Source organism: Zonotrichia leucophrys, chromosome 2, assembly GCF_028769735.1.
Source record: "Zonotrichia leucophrys gambelii isolate GWCS_2022_RI chromosome 2, RI_Zleu_2.0, whole genome shotgun sequence".
NCBI lineage: Eukaryota > Metazoa > Chordata > Aves > Passeriformes > Passerellidae > Zonotrichia > Zonotrichia leucophrys.
The window spans coordinates 126,055,292-126,069,291 of NC_088171.1; the positions used below are offsets into that span (position 1 = coordinate 126,055,292).

Sequence of the window (14,000 nt, forward strand, 5' to 3'; positions counted from 1 at the left end):
AATGGTAGCATTCAGAAGCAAAACTTCATCAAGAATACAGTCTGTTCAGATAAGAGTAACAATGCAATACTGTGATTTTGGACTAAAGTACAAAATTGAATTTGATATTGTGTTGTCTTCTTTTGCCTCTTAGTGATGGAGATAAAATCTTTGGGGAAGGCTGAGGTATTTGTTAGTGCAGACTACTGAGTGACGGCCTGTAAGGGCATAGGATAATCCTCTCCAGAAATGTTATTTCCACACATTTTGGGGTTTATGTTCATATTCAACATAAGCAAGACCAAGAGGTGTCTGGATTTTCTTTCCTTTTCATGTCGTATAGCATTCATGCTCACGTAGGTTTAATATAAAAAAGAAGTCATGCAAATGCTCAAAGTGCCTGGAAGACTTTAATATCAGAGGCAGGAGTTTTGGTAAATATCCACCACTGAAAACACATCAAATTAGTTTAATGCAGAAAAGTCTGAAAGGTTCATACTTAAAAAGGCAAGGCAAGTCAAGAGCCTTGATAAAAAAATATATGGATACTGCAAAATGGACACTGCAAAAAGAACAGAGTGCCATCTCATAATAAGTTCATCCTGCTATGTGCAAAGGATGTATTATAATTCCAAAGCAATATATATTTAAAATACCAACATCTTTTAATTATCCACATCAGCTCTCCATAGTTGGAAATTTCCTAACAGTAAAGATGCATAATTATCACCTCAACAAAACAGTTAGCATTCTCTCCAGATAATTAGATTGGTTATTCAATTATTTACCACCAGCTATTTCTTGGCAGCTGATTTATCATAGCTATCTGCATTTAAGAGTTTACCACCTGATAAATTTCAGCTAATACCACATGCAGATTTTTAACTAGTCATTGACCTGAGCCTTAAAATTAAAATCTTATTTTGTAAGACACAGAAAATGCAGAATCTTTTAAGGCCTGTAATAGTATTATATGGTGGATAGAGGCCATAATTATTTTGTAGCTGTGTTGTACAATAAATTCTTTGAATTAATTATTTTTGGTTTCTAACTATAATTGTATGCAACTTCCATAATAACATGTGGTCAGTGTAACTTCACCATATCTAGAAGCAGAAATTTCTCTCACAGCAATAATAATTTTTTCAAACATGTAAAAATATTTCTCTTTTCTGTCAGATGTCGTTTACTAACATGTTCATATAGCTGAATTCAGAATGGACAGGGAGAGAAAAACAACTGATTTTTTCTGAGTCTCCTAAAAAGAGATTCATTTACTGCCAGCTTCAGAGAATGGGCTTATTTCTGGATAAGCAGGCAATAGTGCTTCAGTGAGATGGTCTTTGAAAATTACCATCTCCAGCATTGCAAAGTATTTTTTCAATTTTTTTTATTGTTTCCTATAAGCAGTATCATTTTAGGCACAAAGTCCAGAGGAAAATATAAGTGAAAATTAATGCATTGTATATGTTTATTTAATAATGAATAGTTGTCTGTCATGGAAGAAAGAAGACAGATACAAGTAAAATTACCACTAGTCAATCCATTTTTTACATTCTTAGTGAAAACACTAGAGGTCTACTCTACTACTAGAGTAGTAGTATAAACTACTACTTTCCTTACCAAGGTCCTCTTTCTAGAAAGTATATGATAGTAGAAAATACAGAAAAGACATGCTTTTTCCAAATAATATCCTAATCACAGTAAATGTCAAACATAGGTACTTAATTCTGCAAGACACAGAATAATTTTGGTGCACTCAGGTTCTTGGAAGAACTTGGAAATGCTTCTAAAATAGAAAAAGTAAATTTCATTAATTTTCTTCCAGAAGAATAGTTCTAAGATACATAAAATAACTCAAGTTTGTCACTCACATTTGTTCCTTTTCCTTAGTAGTATTTTCTTTCCTGCAGGGCCATTTTGCAGATCCATAGGAAATTCTGCTCTCATCCAATGGTTTGAGGGATCACATTCTGCAGAAGTGAGATAGTTTAAATAAAAGCCTAGCATTTGCAGGGTTAAGATAATACTCAGTCCACTTCCAAAATATGCAAGTTTTTTCAGTTCCCAGTCAGTTTTTGTGGGGGTTTGGTTTGTTGTTGTTTTTTCAATGGCCAACAGGCTGTAAGGCACAAAATAGAATGGAGCATCATCTGTAGCAAATTCCATCTCTCTTGTTCCTCATCCTGGTTATCAGGTAGCACTGGTGGAAGGAGCAAACACTGTCTCTGCTGTTCCTACCCAACTTCTGAAAAGAGAGAGCTAAGAAAATTATTTTTCTTTGGCAGAGGAATAATACAAAAAGAGGAGATACTGGATTCATTTTGCTGTGTTATTATGACCCAAATAAAACTACCAACCAGAATATAACCTTGTAACTCTCATTCATATTCAGGCCAGGTATTCAGGAGCTGTTTTCATGAAAATCATGGGAGGACTGAACACATCTGACAATTATTTAAACTCATTGTTTAGACCCAGGCAGTAATTTCTTGCGCTTAAAACCACTTAGGCTTTCAATGACTTGGGCAGGCAGTAGCAGATTATCTGCTTTTGCAGACAATACCCTTTGAAACAACCACCCCTGATTATGTGTGGGGTTTAGCCTGGAGGCAAGAGGCACATGTCAGGGCTCTTCAAAGGCTCTTTACTGGATGAGACTTTGTGGATAGTCTCAGAGAGACAGGAGGGATTTGACAGCACATATGTATACCTGTGGAAGACACTGAGAATCTATTTATACCATTTAATTCCAGGTAGTAGTACTAGCATCCTTCTCTTCCAACTTTCCAAACCCCACAAGGCTTAAACTTTTCTATAATTGCCCACTTACTGTTAGTTTAAGACTCAAATGGGCATGAACACAGCTATTTTATAATTTTTTTTTTTTTGACTTGAAGCTCTCTCACAAGAAGTGGTTACCAAGCTACAGTAATAACAATGTTGGTCCATTCCTGAGACTGAATTTTTCAGTGGTTTTGTGACATTACTCAATGCTTAAAGATCCTACATTATGTATTTTTTCTACTGATCTGCAGTCTAAATCTAATTATTAGACTTAGATCTAATAATGGGCCCTATTTGTCTGATTTTGTAATACTACATCACTTCCACTTTCACACACAAAGCAATATATATATTACATTAAAAAGACTAATTAATTTAGCAAAAAAAGTTATTTTCCTAACTTTTAATTCCTAAATTAACTTTCATTTCAACAAACTCAAGAGATATTAATCTTAATAAACAATTTTTCCCCTCTCTATCCTTAAAAATATCAGTAGAAATGTTCTTCATAATTGGGAAAGGCAAGAGCATGAGGTCACTTTTTTTCTTCTGGTTATTCTATTTCCTTTTGTCTTTTTTTACTGTCTACTATTTCTGTCTTCCAAGATTTCCCTTTCCCTACCAATTCTAGAAAAACAATACATTTCCATTTAATTTATGTGTTGGTTTAATGATGAACACTCAATATTTGTACTCTCACCTATGTACAAGATAGCCAGGAGGTTTTCTAGAGGAGAGAAAATTATTCGTAAGAGAATGTCTCTGAAGGAAGTTCAGGAGCCTGAAATATTCAGGGAGTGTAGGACTGAAATCTGGGAACATAATAGAGAGGAAAGTCGAGGGAAAAGGACAACTCAAAGAAACAAAAAGGGAGATATTGCCTTACAATGGAAGATGGAGCGAGGAAGAAGGACAATATTTGCTGGGCATGTACCCCCACTGTGGGGCAAAACAATTTACGTCTAATTTCCTTTTTTTTTTTTCCCAAACAGCAGTGACTGACCTACAATTTATAAAGAATAGTGTTTGAAAAGTCTATGATAGCAGTATTCCTATTTCCTGTGTTGGAGGTATCAACATAGCATCTTGCCACAGCAATCTATACAGCTTCTGCGAGTATTCAGCATGAATAAGTTTACTGAGGCAGTCACATGCAGAAATATCATGAGACCTAAATCCCAACTCAAAACACATCTGAAAATTGAAACAGTTTTTCATGCTTCTTATGGCTGTTGCATATGAGAGTCTTTATTTATTTTCACAAATTTCCAGATCATTACAAAGAAGTTTTATCTAAATTTCTTCCTCTTGATAGATACTGAGAGATATAATTTTGAAGTTTTATATTTTGAGTTTCAAATTCCCTATTATGCTGTACAAATCAGCCTGTGTCTGCCCCTTGCTCTTCTGCCTGTGTTTCCCTAACTACTTTGGTACAATAATAACAATTTAAACTCTTCTTAATATTAAGTTCTTAGCACACTAGGCCTTAAACAAATATTTGGAGGGGATGTGATGGTTGATCCCTCTGATTCCATGCTTGAAATCAGTTTGATCTTTTTCACCAGAAACAGAAATTTGATCCATCTAACCTAACATCTTACTTGCACTTGAGCTACAAGAGAAAGATTAGCTTAAAAGAGTAAATGCTAAAAAGACAGCCAGTGCTGCTGTGTGAACTTTTACTTGACAGCCGGCTTCCCACCCTTCTGTTGTAATATAACTGCAGCTCCTTGATAAAGAGATTTCTTCTTCGGAGTTCAACCAACTGTGATCATAGCAATCAGCCAGTGGACTTGCTTCAGAAGTTATTGCTCTACAACAGTCTGTGCATTCATTGGCTTTCTAAACAGTAAAGTCAGGAGAAAGAGAGGAGGCCGCGCAGAAAGAGGCATATCAGAGAGAAACTTTGTTTATGCAGAGCAAATTGGAACTTTCTGGTGTCTCTCATGTTTGTTAAAGATTTTTAAAAAGACAAAGAGCTTCAGGCTAAGAGTAATTGTCTTTAGTGTTGCTCTGTTAATAACTTTTTGTGTGATACCAAGGAACAACTACTCACATCTTGTTTTACTGGGTCATTCAGCTGTGCACTTGTGTATTGTGGTATAACCCTAATTGAAATAAAATTATGATATGTCCTGGTATCAGGCAAGCTTTCAACTAGTAAAATGAATTGGATCATAGATCATTTTCTACTAGTTTATCTTGTTCTGAGATTTGAAATGGCTTTCCAACACCTTGGAATAATGATTTACAGACCATAATTTGAAAAGAAGCATGACTGTATCAGGGGTATTTATGATCATATTCCATAGTCTCTGTTTGGCCCAAACTGGCGTCGATTTCAAAGGTCCTGACCACAAATGCTCTATGTGTATGCACAAACTTATCAGGTCATAACAACTTCAATGCTGATGTAGCATTAAAAAAAAAAAAGAATTAGGTAATATTCTGCCTTATCAATAGTGGGATAAGAGTTTTATTGCTAAGAGTTTAATTTCTGTTGTTTAAATTTAATTTTTAAAGTTTTCAGCCTTAGTTCTGAAATCAAAACTGGACCAGTTTTGCTCAATAAAATTAAATCCTTCATGACATGTTAGAGCACAATTAAAAGTTGGAGAATAAGTCTTAAAATGAAGTAAAAATATCAGAGTGAATCTGTCATACACAACCAGCCACTGACAGTTGACATAGTTATAGTAGTGACTGTTGTTAATGCTAAAGCATTTGTTTAATTTGAAAGGTATAAACTGATTTCCAGCAAATATAGAGGGTTGCTTTTTCTTTTCAGTTATCTCTAATCTTGTATTCAAAAAACAAAAAAAAAAACCACCAAAAAATCCAAAAAACCCCAAACATTCTGAGCTTGCCACACTTGAGTCCTGTAGCCTTTATTCTAAAGAAGGATGGAAAGTTGAATCAGCTGCCATCCTGTAACCAGCTACTTTTCTCAAAGATTTTGATAACCACAAGATACATATCGGAAAGCAGTTGTAAGTCCCAAAAATTATAAATTTTTGTAGGTTGACAGAAAGGTTTGGGTTAGAAAGGACCTTAAATATAATCTATACATAACTAGTGCCACCCACGAGACCAGGTTGCCCAAAGCCTAATCCAATCTGGTCTTGAACACTTGCAGAGGTGAAGCATCCACAACTTCTTTGGGCAACCAATTCCAGTGTCTTACCATCCTTGCAGCAAATTTCTTCTTAATATCTAATTTGAATCTGCCTTCTTTCACTTTAAAGCCATTCCCTCTTGTCCTATCATATAGTGACATGCCTCTGTCAAAAGTCCCTCTTTTATCCGTCTTGTAGGCACCTTTAGGTACTGGAAGACTGCTATGAGGTTTCCCCAGAGTCTTTTCTTCTCCAGGTGTAGCAGCCCCCAACTCTCATCCTGTCTTCATGAGAAAGGTGTTCCAGCCCTGTGATCATCTTCATGGCTCTCCTCTGGACTTGCTCCAACAGGTCCACATCACTCTTATGGTGGGAACAACAGAGCTGGATGCAGTGCTCCACATGGAGTCTCATGAGACCAGAGGGGGAGAATCACCTCCCTCACTTGATGGTCGTGTTCCTTGTGATGAAGCCCAGAATATGGTTAGCTTTGTGGGCTCTGAGTACACACTGCTGACTCATATAGAGTTCCTTTTCAAACAACATTCTTGATAGCTTTTGCCAGAAGCAGTTATTTGCCAGAAAGTACCTACTGGACATGGCCTCATTTTCTTGCCATCTAAGTAAGGGACACAAAGTAGAGTTTCCCAGGCAAACTGTGAACAACAAATAGTCAAAATGAAAAATTACCAACTTTCAGGTTGCATTTTTCACATGAGCTGTTTGTTCTGAGCTATTTGAAAGTAGGTAACTGTCATTGCAGGCCCCCCAAGCTGGGTAATAATTAGCATTGACTCCATGATTCCAGAAGGCTGATCAATCACTTTATTATACTATACTTATTAAGTAACTCATCACCCTTACAGACAGTCCAATTCAGACAGATCCAATTGGTCAATCAATCCAAACACCATCACAAGTGGCTAATCAAAAAATCACCTTTTGGTAAACAAATCTTCATAACACATTCCATGTGTGCACAACAGGTGCAGCAAGTGGAGATAAGAATTGTTTCTCATTCTTTTCTCTCATCTTCTTACAGACTTCCCCAGGAAAATACCTGGGAAGGTTGTGTGCTGCTCTCTGTAACCAGATAGCTGCTGCCACAGCTAACACCTTCACAGAAATTAGGATCAATAAACAAAAGAGGAAAATTGAAGCGTTTCTCAAATAATCTAATTCATTCTGCAGATCTAAAATTTCTTGGTGTACAAATGGATATGGAACTGGAAGCTACATCTTCTGAGACAGTGAAGTTATTAAAACAAAACTGGAGCTCATTATTGTGGCTTATAAAGAAGTTTTGTTCCAAAATGTTCCCATTTCTTTAGCAGAGATGGAGGACTCTGAGAGGTATTGAATAAGGCTTTGTCTTCTTGAAAAATGAATCTTTTCTCTTCTATACACATACACAAATTAATCATGGTTATACTTTAAATCTGGAGTCAAGTGTGATTTAGTTTCCTGTTGACCTTGTCTAGTTGTCAGTAGCTATGGGTATTTCGTGTTCTGGATGACTCTTTATAGGCTATAAAACTGTCTTGCTGTGTAGAGCATTCACAGAAAAGTAAAATTCCAGCCATGTAATTGTATAAGGATGAGTAGTGGTAATGTGGTTTTGCTGGGAGGAGGCAAAAATCATGCAAGGGCAGTTCAGCAAGAAGGTAAGAGGGTAGGAAGGAGGATTCAGAGAACAGTGTTCATTCCTTCACAGAATCTTGCGGTTGGGAAAGAGATGCTGGAAGCAATTCTCAGAACTAAATTGTTTTGGTAGCTTTATTCAATTGACTATATAAAGTGAAATTTAGTCTAAGGTGTGCTTGTATTTTTAAAGTCTAATGTGCATTTCCCACAGTGGTAAGCCACTTGAAAACAAACCTTTGAATGTTTGCTAGACATGGTGCATAAAAGTGCAAGTGGAGCCCTCATCTCCTCTTGTCCCACAGTCAGGGACTGTGACCACATAATCCAGAGAAAAATGTTACAGAAAATGGCAATAAAGGAAGCATAAAGTTCCACAAGCCTAATTTAGGATCATGCAAATCATGGGATCACAGAATGGTTTGTCTTGGTAGGGACCTTAAAGATTATCTAGTTCCAGTCTCCCCTGCCACAGACAGGGGCACCTTCCACTAGACCAGGTTGCTCAAGAATTAGTATTATGTTCTCAATGGACAATAACAATCAGCCAATGAAATTTACCCATCTGCTGCAAGCAAGTTGTCAAAATTTCAAACTGTGCAACTGCTCCTGCTAGCTTGAAACAGCAAAATGAAGGAGTCTTCAGGAGAAGTACTGTAGCATTCAGCAAGTGCAAGCGAGAAGATGAAGGGAAATCACATAAAATACATACTGAATTCCCCAAGTTTACTGTGAGTTGGCTCTTTTCTTTTTTTCTTCTTAAGATACAGCAGCGAGAGTGGAAAATCAGTTAACAGTCAATTCTGCTACCAAAATATTTGACAGAGTCTACAACATGTGATTTAAAAAATGTGGCTTTTGTATTTTAAAAGAGCTTAGACATGGGAAAATCAGGTGAAACCTGAAGCCAAAAAATGTAACCTGATTAAACTCTACATTCAATATGCTCATCAAAAATCATCAATGAGGGAGAGAGAAAAATATTAATACCGCATTTTCTTAGTTGCCCTTAGAATTTGGAGGTAACCACAAAGAAAAATGCCAGGCAGAATAAAGCAGGAGAGTATCCAGATTGCAGTCTTCCATGCTATGGAAGGTACGAGCACAAGTGAACAAACTATTCATACCAGGATTTGTTTCACATGGGAGCTTGCAAAGTGCTACCTGCGCTTGGAAGAAATAACAGGCCAGCCATCGATCTAACAGAGCAGGCCGGATTTTATGAGGCCTTTATTTTACAATTTTTCTACCTGAGTGCAACAGTAGTCAACCTAGCGCTGGTCTAGAGGATACATAGCTGGTTGTGTGATGCACAACTGTCCTTTCCACTCATCTCTGACCAGACTGGAATTGAATCCAGTTCTGTGCTTAATCTCCTTATCAGGTGACTTGCCATGGAAATTATTGCTCAGTGGGTCAGGAGTAAAAGAATGCTTTTGCAGATGGACAGAATCTGGTATCTTCATTTATATTGTAACTGCACTTGCAAAGCATCGTCTGGGAAAAACAGTCACTATGGCTTGACATCACAACCAGTGCTCAGGACCCTCAAAGTTCTGTCTCCTACGTGTGTCCATTTTTCTGCTTGAAATCTTGAGTTGTTCAATCCAAAATAACAAAATTACCTATTAATTTAATCAGTAAACTTATATTAAATGAGAACACAAATTTAACTTAAGCCTTTTGACATTTTGAAAAATGGAAAGTGCGTGATGCAATTTTCTAGATTTTTTTTTTCATTTACATGAACTCTGACATTGTTGCATTCCAATTGATTAATTTTTTCTGCACTGTGCTTTTGTGTTTCATTCAGTGCTTCTAAGACAGCTTCTCTGAAAAGTACATAAAGTTTCAGATTTCTGGTTTTGTAATCTTAAAGAGTTAGTCTTTCAACTCCAGTGTTACCACTATGATTTTAATTTAAACTGCTGTTCAGTGAAAGGCTGTGGAAACACTGAACCCATCACTTAATCCTACACCTGTCAACAAGAGTCTGCTATAGTTGTCAAACCAAGTCAAGTGACACTCCTTCAATGTACACAATATTATTAGCAAATTGGATAATCAATCACATGTGTATGGTTTGACAGTAGTACTTTGAACACACTGAATTTAAAACAGATTTTTGAGAGGCTGGACCCATCTCTCTTGTACTAAGGAAGAAAAAATATCATAGGGACATTGCGAACTCCCCACTCAGATTATGCAAATAAAGGACACCTTGGAAAATGGTTGGGCCACTAGAAATCTTCTTCTTTGCCTTACTATGAAACGTTCCCACTGGAAACATAAATAATTGGACAATAGTTTAGAAGAAAGAAAAATAGCTTTGCAACAGGAGAAAGTTGGGGAGATATTAAGTAGATTTATACAAGTATCTTTACATTGGAAAACAACTGTTTTGTTTCTAAAGAGCATCAGGATAACATTGTTAAGCATAGGCTGTGCCTGCAGACAGAGTAAGTCGTTTTGGTTAGAAGGAATTTTAATACTTAGCTGTACAGAAAATTGTTGGGGGTTAGTTTTGCCTGTATCACTATTCTGTCTTTCTTCCATAAACAGCTCTGAAACCAGCTGATCCCCAGAGTCTGAATATTGATCTCAATGTCTTTGTCCTTGTCTGCTTCACAAGCTTTGCCTAATCCTCTACAGAAAAATGCCTTAGTGTTTTAATTACCTGAATGTGTATATGCAGCTTTGAATATTTGCCCAAGCTTTGTCTAAAATTCAGGTTGCACAACAAGTTCAACAGTTTTCCCAAAACATATTTCACTGGGATAAGAGTTCTTGGAAGAGAGGATGAGAGTAGAGAAGGAACATATCTAGAGACAGAAAAAATACAGCCTAATCATATTGCAAATAAATTCTGCCTAGTGCCTGCAGAAAGGTGGTTTAATGGAAAATGGTGTACTATATGTCAACATTTTTATATATACATGTACTCCTTAGACAAAATTCACCTCTTCAGATTAGAACTGGGAAAAAAAATTCAGTTTCGAGGAAAAAAAAAAAATCTACTTAAAGTATTACATTCCATGCTGCACTTTCTGAAACTTAACTCCTTATCTTTTCCTCACTCAGGAAAAAGTACATCTTGCTCTTATTAATTGAATAAATGCGCAGAATTAGGGGAAAAAAAGAAAAAAAACCCTTTTATTAACTTATGGTACAAAATTACTATGCAATTTAATCATTAATTGAAATATACAAATAGTAGGTTATGTTCAATTGTTTGGCATTTTGGGAGAAGTGATTGGGGATTTTGGTATTAAGAGGTTCTTTTTAGCTATACCTATTTGCCCTCATAATTTCGTTATGGAAATGAATGTAAAATACTTCTCTGCAACTATTTTTCCTCTTCCCGCCCCCTCTTTTTTCCTAGTTGAAAGAATCACTGAAATAATTTGACTTTTGACAGTAAGTCTGTCAGCAAATAAACAGGCTCTGGAGAATGTTCTCTTTCTCTGCAGAATATACAGACTGAACTGCAAAGCAGCAGTGTCCCTCCACTTCTATCAGCATTCTCATCCTTACCTAAAATAGAATTTTCTTTCAAGTAAAGGTGGGATTCAGCCCACCAATTTGATTTATGTCTGAGCGTGTAGGTAACCATCCACTGAAAAGTGCCCTGAAATCTCCACCATTTTTTTTCAATAGCTTATGGAAGCAACTTACATCTGTTTGATTTTCTAATGGGGAAAGCTTCTATCTCAAAATGCTTCTTCTCTAAATCATCTAGTTACCCTCACAAACTTCCTTTTTAACATCATATCAGTATAGACTGATTCTTTTTCGCTCTCAACAACAAAAATTTCTAACGCTCTTTTCCCATGACATGAGAAATTATTTCACAAATGACTGGAATACTAGTTTCAAACATTAGGTTGATATGTGCTTCCCAAAAAGAGTTTGATGGAACAAATATTGGTTTTATATTTAATATTTTTATTCAGGCCTCATAACAGAGAAGAAACTGACAGCATAAATGGCAATCACACTGTCAATTAAATTAAGATACATTATGCCTATGTTGTCAACATTTATAATTTAAATGTATCTTTGTACTTGTGGAAAGAGAAAGTGATATTAGCTAAGGCTGATAATGGAAGACAAAAGTCTTGTTGACCAGAAAATAACAAAAGGTATTTCTGCTCTGTTCTGCATTAACTCTCCTAAAGTTAGAGCAACCCCACAGAAGTCAGCTATACCACTGATGTTTGGAGCTACCTAAGTTAAAACAGAATGTGATCATTAGTTTACAAACATCTTTTGAGGGCATAGCATAGAGAATGGAAAAAAGATTGTACTTTTGTAGTAATATGATTTCAAAATCAGGTATATAAAGACATAATAACATCCATACGTTTATTTCAAAGAAGCAGAAGCACAACACTCTATTTGCCCTCTTGGCACATATGCAACTACTGATATGCACAGGAACTTTGAATACACACAACACCATAGCTCTGAAAATATGGTGATGGGAGAGACATTTATTCTTCAGGCATGCACAGTTTTAAAGTTATGCAGAGTGCTAAGTGAAACCAAAAAATACAGCTTGTACAAGATTGTCTTGATGATACTAAGATAGGAAAAGCAACCATGACTTTTGCTTAGTAGAAGCACATTTTATTGATTTTTCTTTGCCTCATTGTGAGACACATGTAAAGCAGTGTCTTTTACTGTCTACTGCATTAATATCAGCATCGTGCAGGCAGTTCCATCGTTAATATTGTCGAGATGGCACATGTTTGTGGGTAAGTAATCTGCCTGTTTACAGTGCCATTAGGAAAATGCTGACTCCAACAGTTCACAGGCTTATTTAAACCTTTCTCTGCTTCTGACCTGCTGAGTATCTGGTATTCAACACTGTATGAGTGATTACCTGTGGCCTCCATTACACAGGCTTGGGTTGCTAAGGAATAACTCTCAAGAGGTTAAGTGCCTTGTAGTCACCTTTATCTCAATGGCAGTGTATATCTGTGCTAATTTTCTGCTTGGTGTTGTACTGCAGCACTGACCAAGTCTTATGTCTGTACCTTGACATGCAGAAGTAAGAACAATTATAGCTGTAGGTAGAGAGATATACTGGTTGCTTTCACATTATAATCTCTTCAATTCAACATATTATAACAGATGAAATATCATCACTCAACATAAAATTTTCATACCCATTGAGGGGCCAGTAGTCCTTATTCTATTCTGTAAGCCAGAGCTGAGTTACTACAGAAAAATATAGTTATCCTTCAGCCTTACACTAACTGGCACTAGTGAATTATTCTCCACCAGCTTCATGGTCTTCAACATTGAAAAAGTGGATTTGTCCATTCTTTATGCAAATTAAATAAATGTCAACTCCAGGCAAAAGGTTTCATGTGACAGGGCTTTTAAATTTAATATTTTTTCCTCAAATTGTCTGTTATCTTCTACATAAAAACACACGTTGAATATTAACTATGGGCTAACTGAAGCTATTAATCATTCAGCTAAATAAAACCACTAGGAAGCTGTGAATAACTTTAAGTAAAATAATAGCTTTGATACTTGCTACTTCTTAGTTCTTTGCAGACTGAAGTGAAAGACAAAATAAGAGCTATCATATAGTTCAGAAAAAAATTGATAGTTTTACATTAAGATGCACTGATGCATCTTAAGACAGACACATGATCACTATACACAGTCTACTATTATTTACGTCCTCTGTCACACACAGCTTACCTGCGGCTGGTTTCTGGTCTCTCAGGCTTGTTCAATTCAGTGTTTCACATTATATATATCTTAGGATTTCTTTTCTCAAATTAAAGAAAGGACCACTGTTGCCTGCAGCTCTCATGATCTTCTACTGCAATATTGTGCAGGCAGACAGTACAATTTATTCTATTTTTTGCAATTGGGCATTTGCATGTGAAAGAGATATGGCAGAGACAGAAATTGTGCCCTGACATGCTCTGGTAGAATTCTTTACACATTCTTCAAAGTATGCACTAAAAACCCCATTTTGCTCAATGTTCAAGAGCAAGAAATTATCCACAAGTACATTCCCTGCAAAGAAAAGCTTCTTTAATATGTAGTTGATCTTCAAGTTTCTTTCCAACCTAAATCACACTGTCATTCTGTTGTGCCCCTTTATTTTCAGGGAAAGTTTTCTTCTGTGTTTTGTCCTTATTACCTCTGTCTTTTCCAGCTTTTTCCTTTCTCACTTAAAGCTTCTCCTTCTTTTGTGATACTTTCTTCATGTTTCTTACCTTTACTATTCATAATTGTCCTTCTCAAAGCAGTAAAAGAGCATGTTACTAGGCAGAGTATAAATAAATCCTTGTGACTTTTCCATGCAGAGCCTTTACTGGCTCATTGGTTTGTTGGTTTGGGTTTGGGGATTTTTTGGTTGTGTTTTTTTTTTTTTGTGGGGTTTTTTTTTTTTTGGTTGTTGTGTTGTTGTTTTGTTTTTGTTTTTTTGGTTTTTTTTTTTTGTTT

The 14,000-nt window shown here is 36.1% G+C and overlaps 1 protein-coding gene across 8 annotated transcripts in view; it reads left to right on the top strand.

Annotated features, from left to right (window-relative positions):
* The window catches only part of RALYL (RALY RNA binding protein like), a 367,535-nt gene that overhangs the window by 315,775 nt on the left and 37,760 nt on the right, over positions 1 to 14,000 (top strand). The window lies entirely within an intron of this gene.